This window comes from Panthera leo, chromosome C2 (assembly GCF_018350215.1).
Source record: "Panthera leo isolate Ple1 chromosome C2, P.leo_Ple1_pat1.1, whole genome shotgun sequence".
Lineage (NCBI taxonomy): Eukaryota > Metazoa > Chordata > Mammalia > Carnivora > Felidae > Panthera > Panthera leo.
The window spans coordinates 114,348,252-114,365,106 of record NC_056687.1 but is presented as its reverse complement, the minus strand read 5'-3'; the positions used below and the strand labels follow the sequence as shown (position 1 = coordinate 114,365,106).

The following is a 16,855-nucleotide window of genomic DNA, read 5'->3' as shown; positions in this document are numbered from 1 at the left end:
TAAACCCAGCCCACATACCTTTTTACATGTATTTTTTGGCATCTTTGGTTGAAAATATCACCCAAGTGAGCAAGGGTGTTCCCCCGGTATGTTTTTGAACTTGGCCTCTGCTATGAACCAGTTAAGAGAACACTGTAACTTCACCTAGCGTGTCCAGGCCTCAGTGTCCTCCACTGTAAAATGGGCATAAAAACATCCTTTTCATGAAGTTGTTTTGAGTATGTCACCAAATAACAAAAGCAAAGCACCTGCACAGTGCCAGACATACATGTGACATTGTGAATATTAATTCCTCCTTTATCCCTGTGTAAATCTATCCCAATGGTTTAAAGGGATCTGAGGAATTCAAATTCAAACCCAGGAAACACACGATGGTACAATGAACCCAAGGAAATGACGGCAGTAATGGTGGGTATCAATCCACTGCAAAAACTGCAGATATACTTGATTTCCCACAGATCGGCTTAGTAACAACTAATTTAGAGAAGAAACATTCTCAAACCACAAATGAACTAGGTGACCACCAGCCCCTCAGGTGGTTCCTGCACCTCCTTTTGTTTTGCCTTGGGTTTTTTTTGTTTGTCTGTCTGTTTTGCATGTAATAATATCAACTCTCAGATCCAGGGTAAGAAAAGGCCGAAGCTGCTTTGTGTTCTTTTCAGGGAGGAGCTTCTGGTGGTGAGGAACATCCCCTGTCAGCATGAGACCTTCTGCCCTCGGGGAAAGTAGAAAGGGATTTTAGTTGGAAGATAAGATTGAACACTAGAAAAAGAGTATCTAATGGCTTTCCATTTTTCCTAACAGATTTCTGTTAGGAATGCTCAGGAAATTTTAGAATAATTTAGTTTTGCAATCATTTACAAGGTGACAATTGTTCACCCCCACAGTGCAGCCTAAAATGTAGGTACAGACCAGTTACAGAAATGCAGGAAGACCTGAAGCTTCTGAAAGTCCACAAACAGAAAAACAAATTTAGGCTAAAAAGTACTAAAGTTTTATACAAAAAAACATATTTGTACAAACTCCAAATAGAGTTAACTTGGTGCCTACAGATGAAGGTTTAATAATAAAAAAAAATACACTATTGCTTTAATCTTTACTTAACAAAGGACAGAAATATGTATCTGTTCCCATTTTTTATGATTTATTTCCCCATCCAAACCCCATTCTTTGCTAAAGTAGCCAGCATTAATTCTCACATAAAATAAATATCTATTTATGTGTGTGCAGTCTTTAATTTGGATATGATCTTAAACTTACAGGAAACATGCAAGAATGTGTAAGGTATTTCCACCTACTGATTCACCAACTGTCATTTTTTTTTGAAAGTTCTGACTGGAAAGTAGCACTAGAATAATCATCTGTTTTTATACGATCCCATAGTGACAGTAATACTTTGGCAGATCATTTTTCAAACTCTGAAGTGAATTTTATTCTGTAACGTAGGCAAGATAAATAAAGACCGAAAAAGGCTAAGATAGCCAATCTGAATAACCAAGTCAAGAAACAAAGTAACACCAGACTTATAATAACATCTGAACAAAAGCATTACAAATTTGGCAATAATGGTGACCCTTAATATCCTTTCATTGGAGGGGAAAATAGACCCCATGTGAGAGGAGAAAACCACAGGCAGAGGATTCCTTTATTTTCAGAGCTGCTGATGGCCACACCACAGTATAGTATAGTAGAGTTAGAGATCAAACATTTATGTTTAAACACTGACTTGGGAAGAGCAGCTAGCTTTTCCACTGTGCTTTTTACTTAAATTGGCCAGGAGAGTTTTCAAACCAGGAGAGAGCCAGTTTATTAAGTCAACCGACAAGTAAGTTTTCTTAGAAGTTGAGAAAATACATGTGAAAAACATTTAAATTCTCAGGCAAATGTCCTTCCAATACTTGGAATAGATGTTCTACTTATACAGATAGACGTTTTGAGGAAAAAATCGTAAATATATCAAAAATCCGCATATCACCCTCTGCAGAATGTGTGATTTAAACAAAAGAAAAAATACAGCTTCAGGAAAATATCTTTTTTTTTTTTTTTTAGCGTTAATTTTTGAGAGAGAGACAGAGACAGAGAGAGAGTGAGTGGGGGAGGGGCAGAGAGAGAGGGCACGCAGAATCTGAAGCAGGCTCCAGGCTGTCAGCACAGAGCCCCATGCGGGGCTCGAACTCATGGACTGCGAGATCATGACCTGAGCCAAAGCTGGCTCCTCAATTGATGGAGCCACCCAGGTGCCCCAGGAAAATATCTTTTCAAATACCCATAAAATGTTCACAAAAGAACCACAACCTCACTAAAGGTCACCCATGCACATCACTGGACTTAAACTGGTACCATCTTTCTGGAAGGCAGTTTGTCAGCACTTAACAAAATCATGGAAAGAGCTTTGATCCAGCAACTCCACTTCCACAAGGCACACGCCAAGGAAATAATTTGATAGTTGTGGCAGAGATGGCTGGCTGCTTCTGAATATCTGCTTCCCCCTTCTTCTTGGTGCTAGGTATGGCCATGAGACTAAGTTCTAGACAATAAACAGAAGTACTATGTGGGATTCTGGGGAAGTTTTTTAAATGGAAGAGATACAGACTTTTCTGTTTTACACCTCGTTCTTTGCTTCAGCCTGGAATGTGAACATGATGGCTAGAGCTGTAGCAGCCCTCTTGAATCATGTGAATGAAAAAGCCACTGAGTAAGAACAAAAAAGTAGAAAAATGATACATGCATGTGCACCATCAAATCAGCACTTGACTGACTTCCTTCAGGTCTCTTTAATGTTAGGGATAAATAAGCAATCTCATTTCGTGTCCCTGTTAATCACAAACATAACTCCAAATCAATACAAAAAGTATGCAAAATGTATGAGTAGAGATGTCCAATTGTAGTTCTGTTTCTATCTTAAATGTGTTGAGTGGTTGAATAAATTAGGGTTCAGTCAGATAACAGAAGACTGAACAGACATTACAAAATGACATAGATCTATCTGTATTTGTTTAAATGGAAAGATGTTCACATACCTTAGCAATATATTGCTAAGTGAACACAATCCCATTTCAGTTAAAATATATACATATGAACGAGGGGAAAGTAGGCTTTATTCATATCTTTAGATTTCTCTGTATTTTCAAAACGTTTTATACAATAAGCATCATTTTTTTCAATCAGAAGAAAAGAAAAGAGATTGAGAAAAGCTACCCTCCTCCCCCACCCTGCCCAAATGAACTCACCTCTTACTTAAAAGAGTAATGTTGCATTCCACATTTGAACCTATAACTGCTAATTACAGCTTCGGAGAATAATTCCACAGCTAGAGCACAGGGTAGAAACTCTTGTCAGTCCCTTAACTGTGAGTTGGAAAAGGCGCCATCATAATGCTCCCGTGAGTGCTTAGCCTAAGGGAGCTCTGAACCAGGGACGGGCACGAAAGGCGGGGAAAGGGGTTGAAGGAAAGGATAAAGAGGATCAACGGACATTCTATAATTAAGCAATATTTTAGGGCTGCCTCTGGCAGGTGTTCGAGTGAGGGGGAGAAGTTGAACGAGGTGACAACAGACAGGAGCAGCTCTCTCCATGGGCAGATCAAGCGGGGCCTATCATCCTGAACACTGTCTACACTTCACAGGACAATCTGAGGCATCTTATATCCAGCACCTGTCAGTTTTGGAGACTCCCGGCTGCGGTGCTGTTATTGCTGTCATCTACCTAATCCAGAGGGGAGAGGCATTTATTGTACCTAGAAAGATTAGGATGAAACGATCTTTGATTGTTCTTACGAAAGAGAATGCATAACTCATGAAACTGTTTTCTTCTTGTCGCTCCTGAATTTTTTTCTTTTAAAGGAAGAAACCTACCCTTGCAGCTGTATTTTTCATCTTTAAGCCCCATGTTAATTATATACTCGCTCCAAATAATGGTTTAAATTTAGTTTGATGACCAACCACAAGCCTCTTTCTCATCCCATTGCAAGGTACTTCCTGCCTTCAGACCGTTTACGCAATTGCCATTGACTTGGAGAGGAACTCCACAAGGAATGAAGCAGGATACAGATCACAGTATTGTCAGAGGAAATGGAATTTTCTTTACAGGATGCATTTAGATTTTTCCTTTCCATGAGCCTTTTTAAAGTGGTGTGGAAGTTGATGGACACTTTAAATATGCTTTCAACTTCTCAGTAGTTCCCCTTATGGACGAGTGTAGAAGGTCTGACAACACAGCAGATAATTCAAAAACTACTTATGGAATAAATGACTTAAAAAAAGAAAGTAATGAAGGAATATATTTAATGGGTTTCCTTTAGCAAATCATTTTACTTCTCAGTGTCTATATCAAATGAATCTTAGGCATATCTTACATATCTTTATCTACAAAATACTCAAAAAGCTCATCCAGGGGGTGCCTGGTTGGCACAGTCAGTTGAGCGTCCTGGCTCTTGATTTCAGCTCAGGTCAGGATCCCAGGGTTGTGGGATCGAGCCCCGTGTCAGGCTCCAAGCTAAGAGAGATTCTCTCTCTTTCTCTCTCTCCCTCTGCCCCTCTCGCCTGCTCACATTCTCTCTCTCTCTCTCACTCTCTCTCTCTCAAATTAAAAAAAAAAAAGCTCACCCAGGAAAATTTGTTCCTTACTGCTCCCAGAAGGACAGAGAATGCTGCAACATCTTCTAGAAAAGATGGTCCTAAAGGACCCCACCTCTGGCATACAGAAGACACTCAAAATATGTGTGTGGAATGAATGAATGAACAAACTGGTATTAATATCCATTAATAATGATAGTCATGATAATAATTCATATTAGTCATACATCCTAATGTTCACAACAATGATGGTAATAATAATGTCTGAGAGTAACAACTGACATTTATATAGCATTTACTATCTTGAAAAATTGTCTTAATTTCATCCTCCCATAACAGATCTATTAATCTCCATTTTTTTTTTTTAATTTTAAGTTTATTTATTTTTGAGACAGAGAGAGACAGAGCATGAACGGGGGAGGGGCAGAGAGAGAGGGAGACACAGAATTGGAAACAGGCTCCAGGCTCTGAGCGGTCAGCACAGAGCCCGACGCGGGGCTCGAACTCAGGGACCATGAGATCATGACCTGAGCCAAAGTCGGATGCTTAACCGACCGAGCCACCCAGGCGCCCCTTAATCTCCATTTTTAAGATCTAGAAACTGAGTTGGGAGAAGTTAAATGATTTAACAGATTCCTCAAGGTTCTATAAGGCACATCAGAGAGTCCAATCTTATTCTCATAGTTGGGTCTGGGGCTTCTTCCACAACATGCCCTGTGAACCCCAAAAGGCTGACGTGAATAACTCAGACCATTAAGAAACAAGGAAAAGAGAGTAAGGACAGTCAGTGCTGCTGCGAACCTGACTCTGTCCTAGAACAACATCTCTTGTAGACTCGGTCCTTCAGAGGAAAAGGCCCCACAAGATAGATTCATCCCCCTCTTGCTTCAAGAACGCACCACCATCCTCCTCATCCCTCCTGCAGCCCTTAAGTCACGTACTGTCATGTGCAAACTTGCCTGCAAAGTTGACCTTTTAACTGCCTGCTTTTAATCAGGCTCATCCTGTCAAGAAAAGGGACTCTCGTAACAGTAAAACAAATTAGCTTTATGTGATCCTGTAGTTGATGCTAGGGAGAAAGGCAAGGAAGAAATACAAATACTACTTCATAAATATGAACCAAACACAAAGCAGAAGCCAAACTCTCTGCTAGGACTTACAAGGAAGAGGTAAATGGACTCTAAAGATGGACTTGGAGATGCAAAGGTAGCAACTGAATGCACCTGCCATGAGCAATGTTGGAAAGCTGAGCCAGAGCTGGGGGTCTGATTTTAAAGGTCCTGCCTCCTGGAAAGTCTGTCCCTTCAGAAACCAGTCTCTGACAATAACAGCTTCAGCCTGACTTGGCCTTAATTTTTATTAATGTTGATTACTATGAAAAATATTTGAGTAGGGCTGATGTTCCATAAAATAACTGTGTTCATTCTCTAATGTTATGTCACTAGGCTTTACAATTGACTATAACTAGAATTCAACACGTAATCTTATCGGAATTTTTCAGACTAAAGCTCAATTGCCTGGCTTATCTTAGCCTCCTTTTGTAGAAAAGTTGGGGGGAAAAAAAACTAATGTTGAAAAAAAACCTAACGTTCAAGGAACATTCTGGAGCAAACTAAGAAAATACAGTTAGTTCATTTAAAAAGTCATTTCAAATGAATGTAAATCCTAACTCCAAATGAAATGTTTCTTTTAATATGAATTCTGATAATACGAACATAATATAACAATTACTTTGACTAAAAGATGAAAGTGTGTGCTAAATTGGGGACATGGCAGGGGGTAGTTGATACTAAGTCACTATGAGGTAATTAGGGGGAGACCCTCCTTAATCTGCCAGTATCATCACTACATGGAAGGACCTCATCTGGAATTTCTACCTAAAATCTACTTCTCAGGGAGCAAAAGCTTTCAGGCTCAGTAACACTGGCTGCGAGGAAATAGGGTTATGGGCAGGGTACCCTCAAGTGTGTTCTACAGGAGTTTAGTCCTAGAAGATCTTCGTCCCTCATACCCACACTCAAAAGAGTTTTGTTATCAAATCAGTTTGGGAAACATTGAATGTTACATTTCCCTCTTAAAATTCATAAAATATATATGTAGCATTACAAAAGGCCCTGGATTTAAATCAGCTTAACCCAATATTTCTCTAATTTATTTCTAGCTGCAATCTTTTTTTTTTTTCACTTTATTAATATGCCGTAGAATCTGTTTTAGGATTTGGAATATACCATCTGTGGTATCTATGGCAGGCATAGCTTCAGATTTAGTTCAGCAGCACAGTCTGAACATACACTATGCTTCAGACATTACAGCAATATTTTTATACCCAACTGGACAAAAGTGAGAAACTACAGGCAGTTCCTACAGAGAGTCACTGGGCAAATGTTAGTACGTTGGTTGCTATGAAGCCCTGATTCCGAAGCATCCTAATGACAGAGTCTATCCGTATCAGAGTTACAGAGATTAGAGATAGAGGCATTTATTGGCATGTATACAGACTGCGTGTGTGTGTGTGTGTGCGCGCGCACACTGAACACAAGTTTGATTCCAAGCTTTTCATATATGGAAATATATACATATATACACGTATATATGCATTCCCATACGTGAAAGCTTAAAACTAAACTTGTTTTTAAAAAGTGAACTCAGCTGTTTGCACCCAGAAGCTTTTAACCTTCCTCCTTACTTTAAAATCGGGAGCCTGTAGGTGTCTATTCTTAGTGTGCTTTCAAAATGCAGCTTCCCTTGGTTCAGGGTCACAGCTGCAGCAAAGCCCTCAGGGTGGCTCCCACCAATCCCCTTGAAACAACTGGTGGGAACCTAGCGCTGGGCCATCAACCCAGCTGTTCAATTTCACTTTCTAACTTTAGCAAGTCACTTCCCCACTCATGTCACTAGGGCATGCCACGCTGAAAATCACACCAGTGAAGGTACATTCCCAACCCCCCCCCCCCCCCTAAAAAAACTCCAGGCACACAGAGCAAAGTCACACTCAGATGCTTACAGCAGTATCTCGCCCAGATGCAGAATGCAGGACCCACACGACCTGATTTACATGGGGCAGGCCAGTGATCTAAGAAAACATCACTAGACACCGCAAACCAGCAGACCTCCGTCTCCCCCCAGTTCCAACCCACTAGAAAGTTACCTATTAGCGGCTGCAGGGCCCAACAGCCTAGAGTCTGGAAGACCATGAAAACCAACCTCCGGTCAGGAGACTGGCACACACACTGTACCATCTGTTGGCTTTCTTACTAGAATGCAGGATGCATACTTTTCCACCCTGTTAATGTAGCATAAAATTGTCATGAAGCCCTCATAATGTAATTACTTGCATTTAATTGATTATACATGCCCTCATTCTAGTTTTCTTTCTTTTTAACTGCGTGCTCATTGTAATTACTTATCCCAAAGCCAGATTCCAGAATTATCTGACTGTTTATTATCCTTTGAGAGTTACTAATTAAAATAATTTCCTTCAGTGAAGAGAGTTGCTCTTTTCCTGAATTTGCCTTGACGCTGCTCACCACAGAGGAGAACTCTAAGAATGCCTTGCTAAGCTCCCCTGTAATTGACTGCCTCCATTGTTAACATATGCGTGGACTTAAAAAACATTAAACCACTTATACAAATGGAAACAAAATGCCCTTTGAGTTCTATTGATAACTTAACCTTTAGGGTTTTGGATGAAATCCCATTTCTCGGGAAGCAGAGGGAGCCACTGAATGAAACCATTATGTAAAACATTGTTGTGGGAATTATTTTGTGTGAAAATATATACAGTATTATCATTTAAAATGTCTTTGATGGCAGGTGGGCTTTCACAATTCCTAACTAAAATATACTATCTTTTATGGCTTCTCTAACTCATGCTCCATTTTTCAGGGAAATAGCGGTGATTTTCAACAGGCAAACAAAGACAAACCATGACACTGGGCATCAGGACAGTGGCACCTTTGGAGGTGGCACAAGGGTCTGCAAGAGAACAAGGGTCTGGAAATGTCCTGCTTCTTGAAAGCTGCTGGTGTGTGTTCAATTTGTGAAAATTCATCAAGCAGTACATTTACGATTTGTATACTTTTCTACAAAAATTACACTTCATTTTTAAAAGTAACTAAGAGAAATTACTTGTTTTTAAAAGTAACTTCTATTTAAAAAAGGGGGGGGGGGGGATATAGTTGCCACCTAGCAGAAGCATTAAGAGTTAACTGAAGGTGTTTATAAGGCATAGAATTAAGAGCGTAGCTCCATTTTTTACTTTGTTTTTTAAGTAGTACACCGAGGGCACCTGAGTGGCTCAGTTGGTTAAACGTCTGACTCTGGATTTCAGCTCAGGTCACGATCTCACGGTTGGTGAGCTCGAGCCTTGCACGGAGCCTGCTTGGGATTCTCTCTCTTTCTGCCCCTCCCATGTTCTCTGTCTCCCTCAAAATAAATTTTAAAAACTTAAAAAATAAAAATAGTGCACAATATTTGGTTGAACAAACCAATGTTTAAAAAAAAAACACACCTGGGAAAATTGAAAAAGTTTGAGTATGTACTGGGTATTAGATGATATGAAGAAATTACTATATGTATCTTGATGTGATGCAATAAGAAATTCACAAAATTGTTTGTTGTAGTACTGTCAAAATTTTTAACCTAATTTAATCATAAGGAACCCATGTGGGTTATTGGTCTAGTCTTTTCTGTGTGTGTGTGTGTGTGCGTGTGTGTGTGTGTGTGTGCGCGCGCGCGCGCGCATTGGTCTAAAGTCTTAAAATAAAAAGTTAATGCTGTTGAAAAAGAAACAAAATGGTAAGGGGGAGAAGGGCAGTGTTCTAAATCAAGAGAGGGATATAACAGGGCACCTGGGTGGCTCAGTTGGTTGAGCATCCGACTTCGGCTCAGGTCATGATCTGGCAATTTGTGGGTTCAAGCCCCACAGTGGGTCCTCTGTTGTCGGTGCAAAGCCCACTTCAGATCCTCTGTCTCCCTCTCTCTCTCTGCCCCTCCTGGCTTGCACACTCTCTCTCAAAAATAAATAAGCATTAAAAAAAGAGGATGGGGCAACTGGGTGGCTCAGTCAGTTAAGCATCCGACTTTGGCTCAGGTCATAATCTCATGGTTCATGAGTTCGAACCCCACGTCGGGCTCTATGCTAACAGCTCAGAGCCTGGAGCCTGCTTCAGATTCTGTGTCTCCCTTTCTGCCTTTCCCCCACTCACGCTCGGTCTCTCTGCATCTCTCAAAAATAAACATTAAAAAAAATTAAAGAGAAAAAAAAGAGGGATATAACAACTAAAAGCAGTATGTGAACCCTGAATGGATCCTGGACTGGGCCCCAGCATGTGCACATGGAAGTAGAATTTGAATAAGGGCTGCATATTAGGCTATAATATTTAACTAAGGTTAATTTTCTTGAGTGTAAACATGCTATTTGTTATTGTCTAAAAGGATGTCCTTATTCTTAGGAGATGAATGCTGATTCACTTAGGGTGAAATCTCATGTTACCTGTAACCTGCTTTTAAATGGATCCGAAGAAAGAAAGAAAGAAAGAAAGAAAGAAAGAAAGAAAGAAAGAAAGAAAGAAAGAAAGGAAGAATGAATTACTGAATCTAGATGAAGGAACCTTTTAAACATTAGTTCAGGTTTAAAAATGTTCAAAATGAAAAGAAAGGAAAAAATCATGGCTAACTTTGTTAGGTATAAAATGGTAATTCTGTTATGTAGGAAAATGTCTTTATATTTTAGAGATACTTATTGAAGTATCCAAGATTAAAACATATCTGTTATTTGCTTGAAAATACTTTCATTAAAAATATATGAAACAAATATGGCAAATGTTAATCATTCTTAATTCTAGATAAGGGGTATATATATATATATATATATATATATATATATATATATATATGATGAGTCTTTAATACTGTTTTTTCTGCTTGCATGTTTGAAATTTTGTATACTCAAACGTCAAAAATAGCAAGTTTTGTGATATTTATTCTCTCTTTAATAATAGTTAAATCCTTTTGGTCTCAAGTTATCATAATAAATTTCAATAGACTTCTTCCCCAATTAATTTTCAAAGGTTTCCATAAATTGGTAGAGACTGGGGAAACACCATTAGTTCAGTGGACCTAGAATTCTCATTCTTTGTAAACAAAGTCAAATAGCACACTTCCCTCTCAACTCCAGTTATGGCAGTAATTAGGGGAAGTGATGGTTAGTGTCCTAAAGGAAATAGTCACGTCTGTTCTGAACCTGAAAGTTCTTTGGACGTTTTCCAAAGACAAGCCAACACATTCCCTGCTGTCTCAGATGCCGCCATTCATTAACACAGCAGTCTTCAGGAATTCATTTTTTCCTTCTGGATCATTCTCCATTGGGGAATTCTCTCCAGTACTTCTAATGCCCTTGCTGAAACCCCCAGAACCTAGCACCACAGAACTCCCAGGAAAATCACTCTGTCACCTGCTGTCAGGACAGCGCACAGATTACCTTCGAAAGGAGAGCCTACGTCTCTGTGACTCTCCAACCCCAGAACCAAGCAATTACAGATTTTCATACACAAGGCAGGGGCGTCTGGGTGGCTCAGTTGGTTAAGCTTCTGACTTCGGCTAGGGTCATGATCTCACGGTTTGTGGATTCGAGCCCCACATCGGGCTCTGTGCTGACAGCTCAGAGCCTGGAGCCCGCTTCGGATTCTGTGTCTCCCTCTTCTCTCTACCCCTCCCCCACTCTCTCTCCCTCTCCCGCTCTCTCTCTCTCAACACTACATAAACATTTAAAAAAACTTAATACATAAGGCAACAACTAGTGCAAATAGGCTGTCGAGGGGGACTTGTCCCTCTTATGCATTGTCTCTGCAGTTAGGACAACAGAGGGCAAAAAGCCCTCAGAGCAGTACCTACTCCCATAGCCTCAGACTCTGGGCTCTACTGCGTAGCAGGCAACAGCATGGGCAGCGGATCCAGACAGAACCTGGTTTTAAGGCCAGCTCTGCCACTTACTAGCTGGCCATGGTCAAGTCACTCAGCCTCTATTTCTTGGTCTCTCTATCTTAAAATGGAGATACCCAATACTGGCTAATAGGTTTGGAAGGGGATTGGGGAAATGGGTGAAGGTGGTCAAAAAATATAAATTTTTTGGTTGTAAATTAAATAAGTCATGGGGATGTAATATGCAGCATGGTGACTATAGTTAACACTACTGTATTGTGTATTTGAAAGCTGCTAAGAGAGTAGACGTTAAAAGTTCTCAGAACAAGAAATGTGTAACTAAGTGAGGTGACAGATGTTAACCAAGCTTAGTGTGGGAATCATTTTGCTATACATATATCAAATCATTACGCTGCACTCCTTAAACTTCTACAGTGGTATATGTCAATTATAGCTTGATAAAACTGGAAACATTTTTTCCCCCTAAGAGAGTGCGAGCAGGGGAGAGGGGCAGAGTGAGAGGGAAGAAAGGAAAAAGGGAGAGAGGGAAAGAGGGAGAGAGATAGAGGGAGATGGAGAGAGACAGAGAGAGAGGGAGAGAGAGGGGGAGAGAGAGAGAAAGAGAGAGAGAGAGAGAGAGAGAGAGAGAGAGAGAGAGAGAGAGATAATGAATCCTAAGTGTGGAGCCCGACACAGGGCTCCATCCCAAAACCCTGGAATCACAAACTGAGCCGGAATCAAAAGTCAGACACTCAACCGAGCCACCCAGGTGCCCCGGAAACAATTTTTAATTAAAAAATTTTAATGTTAGAAATAAAAAGAGGTCTGGAGCCAGACTGCACTCTAGTCCTAGATCCTATACTTAATACTTGTGGCTCAGTTTCCCACCTATACCCATGACATACAAAGACCTTAAAGCCTGGCAGGGAGAAAGCATCAGTAAGCATTAGCTACCATCATCATTATGAGGACAAGAGCATCTGCCCCACAGTTATCTTGAAATTAAAGTTATTAAGGCAGGTAAGGCTCTTAGCATAGTGCCTGCACATCGTAATGGTTTATAAATATTTGCTATTATAATTAGGTTTCCCAATAACTCCGTTAGGTCAGCAATGCCAATGTTCGTATTTTACTGATGGGGAAATAGGATCGAAAAAAGACTCAATGACTTTCCTTCTGTTGCATGCTGACAGCAATGACTACTACTCCATTCTGCATCCTAAAATTCTCCATGCCCCAAGGGTCCACCATGAAGGACAGAGAAAAACTAAAATAGCATTTGCAGATGTACTCATGAACGACAGCCTAACTATCCTGAAGCTAAGCTGAAATTATAAAATAGTAAGTGCTGGGAGTAACTGTAGCCCTGCCCTGAGAAAGATGCTTGGAAGACGTGGACACAGGTGCACTTTACTCCGTGTATATGCACTTTATGCTGAGGGGTGCCTGCGTGGCTCAGTCCGTTGAGCGTCCGACTTTGGCTCAAGTCATGATCTCACTGTTCGTGGGTTCAAGCCCCAGGTTGGGCTCTGTGCTGACAGCTCGGAGCCTGGAGCCTGCTTCTGTGTCTCCCTCTCTATCTCTGCCCCTCCCCTGCTGGTGCTCTGTCCCTCTGTCTCTCAGGAAATAAAATGTTAAAAAAATGTTTAAAAAAGTTAGAAAGTTTATGCTGAAATCGTTTTTCACTTGATTTGTTTTCATCACATTTTAAACGCACCAGAGAGCACTCTCTGAAAAACAAGCTTGTCGCAAATCTTTTTGGAGAGTGATTATTTTCCCTAAAGAAATAAGCACCCCCCCTTATCAATATTATTGTAGATACAGATTTTTCTGTACCTGTGTAACTGAAAAGAATCAGCATTTGTATTCAAGAGAGCAGATGCCTTCGGGTGAGTGCTGTTGGTCCATCTCGGGTAGAACGATGGTCCCAGAACACGTGACAGTGCCTAACACAGGTGGTGCTGGCACCTGATCTACAGGGGACCAGAAAAGCCATTACAGCAAATTCTCCCCACAGATGCTTCATATCATCCCTGTTTCTCAGTAGCATGTCAGATGAGGAGCTAACAGTGCAAAAATCACAGCACAATGCCAAAGTCAAGAATACAACTCAAGAGCACCTTCTTGAAGTTAGTACCAGCTACCACCCAGCTGTTGGTCTCCTATAGAATCTCAAGAATTTTACTGGCACCATTATCTCATTTAATACAATAATCCTGCAAAGAGAAATTATTATCCCCACTTTATGAATGAGGACACTGAGGTTCAAAGAGTTGACGAGAGACTTGCCTGAAGCCCCAGAGCTCATAAATAGGGTAGGAATTTAGACCCAGGTCTGCCTGGCACCAAAGCCAAGCACTCCTGAAGTTTTCTTTAATCTTCTTGTTAGTGTCCCTTGGAAGAAAAAAGAAGATACTCAGAATCTTAAGAATCTGAATCCAAAATTAAAAGAAAATAAATATTTTAAAGAATTAAGCCCAGGAGAGCCCAAGAATTCCCCCATGGGCTCTGTACAGGGCAAGACATCACTTTCTAAACAAATGCAGGCGGCTGGGTTCCGGCCCTTGTGCTCGGCTGACTGTGCATGTGGCCTCCTGGTCGGTTTGCAGCAGTCATCCACGGTGGTGACCACGGGCTCTGGTCTCCTACAGGCTGTCCTGGGCCGACTCATTACTCGGAGATTAACACTCCCGAAGCCACTAATACCTGGGAGGTTGACGAGGTATCAAAAGAAAGGCAGAGAAAGACACAGAGGGAGAGAGGTGAAACAGAAAGGCGGGAAGCACTCGCTCTCACTAAGGAATGTGATTCTAATGCTGGCAGGGACGGGGAGAAAAGCAGTCGACAGCCATCACAGCATCTCAGGTTGGGCTTCAGTTCAAGGGTAACCCAAACTTTTAGCTGCTGCCTTTGCCACAAAGCTGAATTTCTAAAGCTTGCATTTAGGTAAATGTATGTTTTCCACATCTTTGTTCTCTTTTACCTCCCAATTGGCAGGCTTTCTTCCCAGATCTCTTCAAGATGAAAACTCAACTGAATGAGGAAAGCTGCTGGGAGCAAAATGATTCAGATTTTTTTTTTCTAGCAACATAAAATATAGATGGTGTTTTTAATCATTGAGACCTGCAGTGGTAGGTCCACCCTCTCAGTGAGGGGGTGAGAGGGGTAAGGCTTCAAGACACTTTTGCCTGTACTGTCCCCATAGTTTCATATATACAAGAATTTGGCTTTTTTAACTAAAGTACACAAAAAGGAAGAAAACGTTGATAAATTCTCCACATTTTAGTGACACTTATGAGTATCAAAGCCAGGCAGGACTCTTAGCACTTTTACATTTAACTTTTGAGCCCTTGGGGAAAAAAATGCATTTAAACAGACTTTCCTATACGTAAGGACAAACAGTTATACCTTCAAATGCAGACCACAGTTATTATCGGTTTCAAAAAGTCTTGCAGAGATGTTCCAAACACAGATCAGGCTGCCCCATTCCCATCCAGCTTTGTGTAACTTTAATAAATATATTGATAATTAAAATATTGGGATTCTTTAACATTCACTCAAAATACATCCCAGGTATCTCCAGCAACTGTCTTGTCACTGACTAGAACAACCACCATAAATCATGGAGCGCCTACTACAATCTATAAGTAACTTTTTCCCAATAGAACTCCCTTGTTCCTCGAGCAGCCTGTGTTACCCAAAGCCCTCTGGGAGCCTACAGAGCAGACCAGATTTGCAGGTATCTTTGGGGCAGGCTCACTCCATACATAAATGGTTTTATCATTAGTATCCAGCAATATGCATCCAGCAATTCATCACTTATCAGAAAGGCTGTGCTTCTCAAAAGCTACTTTCAAATACAACTTTTAATTAATTAACTAATTAATTAATTAATTTTTTTTTGAGAGAGACAGAGAGAAAGAATCTTAACCAGGCTCCACGCCCAGCGCAGTGCCTGACACGGAGCAGAGCCTGACTCAGGGCTCAATCTCACAACAGTAAGATCGTGCCCTGAACTGAACTAAGAGTCGGATACTTAACTAACTGAGCCATCCAGGTGCCCCTCAAAATACAACTTTTAAAATCAAAGTACCTTGTTTCCTTTCATTTGCATTATGATCAAAGAACTTAATCCTAGGAGATAAAGATGTATCCATCATTCCATGCACATCTAGGATGTTAAGAAATGGAAAAACCTGGGGCGCCTGGGTGGTGCGGCTGGTTAAGCGGCTGACTCTTGATTTCGGCTCAGATCGTGATCTCGCAGTTTATGAGTTCAAGCCCTGCACTGGGCTCTGTGCTCACAGTGCAGAGCCTGCTTGAGATTCTCTCTTCTCCTCTCTCTCTGCCCCTCCCCTGCTCTCTCTCTCTCTCTCTCTCAAAAATAAATGAAAATGTTTTTTTTAAAAAAATTTTAAATAAAACTTTAGAAAAAGAAATGGAAAACCCTGGGACACCTGGGTGGCAGTCATTTAAACGTCAGACTCAATCTCAGCTCAGGTCATGATCTCACAGTTTGTGAGTTAGAGCCCTTCATCAGGCTCTGCTCTGACGGTGTGGGGCCTACTTAGGATTCTGTCTCTCCTCTGTGGTCCTCCCCTGCTTGTGCTTTCTCTCTCTCAAGATGAATAAATAAACATAAAAAAAATTAAAAAGAAGAAAGAAATGGAAAAACCTTAGAAACCATCTAATCTAACCTCCTTGTTAATCTGCCATCTGCTTTATTGTGTCACATTCCCAAGAGACAGCAAGAAGCACCACAATCACATTCATCTTATAGACCATCTCAAACCACCCCACCAAAGAAAGAGAATGTGACTTAGGCATGAGTAGCTTTGCTTTCTGGGTGCCAGACCAGTGGATCTCTCCAGTTTTCCACTGTCAGAGGGCTCTGTTCCCCTTTTTTGAGGACTGGCAGTATTAACAGTCGACCAGTGGCAGAAAACGAGTTTTATTTTTTGCTTATTTTCATAGGGTGAAAAAAATGATCACCCTATTATTGAGGATAACTCATTACATATAGACTTTTAAATTATTATTTGTGTATAAGAGCATTTTAATGATATTTGCACTATAAAATTATCTTCAGCTGACCAAACAATTTTCACTCATACTCCACTCATGTTCTGTTCCTGTCATGTTTGCTTTATGTCGTTCTATAAGGTAACAATTCCAAAACTGTAATGACTGAGGTCTACCATAGGAATCTTGTTCAGAAATTAACATCACTCTGCACAGTATGGACTTGTACATTAAAAGCTGGATATTGGAAGGAAGATTTCATTCAACAAAGTTCATAGGGTGGAAATAACAATGGTCCTAATTAGCAAATGGATTATTCTTAGACCTTTTGCTAGTTT

At 40.7% G+C, this 16,855-nt stretch overlaps 1 protein-coding gene across 1 annotated transcript in view; it reads right to left on the bottom strand.

The window, feature by feature from the left end:
* The window catches only part of WWTR1 (WW domain containing transcription regulator 1), a 132,732-nt gene that overhangs the window by 62,618 nt on the left and 53,259 nt on the right, over positions 1-16,855 (bottom strand). The gene's annotated exons all lie outside the window — the stretch shown is intronic.